This window comes from Alexandromys fortis, unplaced genomic scaffold (assembly GCF_014885135.2).
Source record: "Alexandromys fortis isolate MF-2015 unplaced genomic scaffold, M_Fortis_MF-2015_v1.1 scaffold_135, whole genome shotgun sequence".
Taxonomy (NCBI): Eukaryota; Metazoa; Chordata; class Mammalia; order Rodentia; family Cricetidae; genus Alexandromys; species Alexandromys fortis.
In genome coordinates this window covers 4,507,074-4,508,241 of record NW_026068036.1, presented here as the reverse complement: position 1 = coordinate 4,508,241, position 1,168 = coordinate 4,507,074, and positions in this window count along the sequence as shown.

Here is a 1,168-nt window from a genome sequence, read left to right as displayed (position 1 = left end):
CTCCACAACCTCTCCAGCAAAGGCTATCATTGTTGTTTTTTTTTTTTTTTTTATTTTAGCCATTCTGACAGGTGTAAGATGGTATCTCAAAGTTGTTTTGATTTGCATTTCCCTCATCGCTAAGGAGGTTGAGCATGACCTTAAGTGTCTTTTGGCCATTTGAACGTCTTTTGTTGAGAATTCTCTGTTCAGTTCAGTACCCCATTTTTAAATTGGGTTAATTAGAGTTTTAATGTCTAGTTTCTTGAGTTCTTTATATATTTTGGAGATCAGACCTTTGTCTGACACAGAATTTGTGACCTACATTGGAGCACCGGACTGAGCTCCCAAAGCCCAGATGAAGAGCAGAAGGAGGGAGAACATGAGCAAGGAAGTCAGGACCACAAGGAGTGCGTCCACCCACAGAGATGGTTGGACTGATCGAATGGGAGCTCACCAAGGCCAGCTGGACTGGGTCTGAACAAGCAAGTGGTCAAACCAGACTCTCTGCATGTGATTGACAATGAGGGCGGACTGAGAAGCCAATGATAATGACACTGGATTTTGATCCTACTGCATGTACTAGCATTTTGGGAGCCTAGTCTGTTTGGATGCACACCTTCCTAGAATGGGGGTGGGGGGGGGCTTGGACTTCCCACAAGGCAGGGCACTCTGATTTCTCTTAGGACTGGAGAGTGAGGGAGAGGGGGAGTGGGGAGAGTGGGAGGGAAATGGGAGGATGGGAGGAGGTAGAAATTTTTAAATAGATAAATACATTTAAAAAAAAAAGAAAATTTGTAGCAAGACAATGGTTGCACTGGCAGGAATGTTTGAAAAGGTTTAGCTGTATAAAATTAAAGGAAAGACACAAATAAATTATTTTTTTTAATTTTTAAAAGGTGGCAAATATTAGGGGATATATAATCTGCTGACCCTATAATCTAATAAATTATAAAAAATTTAAAAAGTCAATATATGAATAGAAAACTGGTACCAATTCACTTATTTCTAAGTAACCAGGAAAATAAACCATGAACTTTCTTTACTTCCTTGTTCAACTTAAAAGAAATAAAAACATATACACACAATTATTTAAAATAAATAAGCCATCAGCCAACACTGTGGTAAAGCTGTTTCTAAGGCCAGAATTTTCTGAGATCTAGACAGATACCAGGTTTCACAAACATAT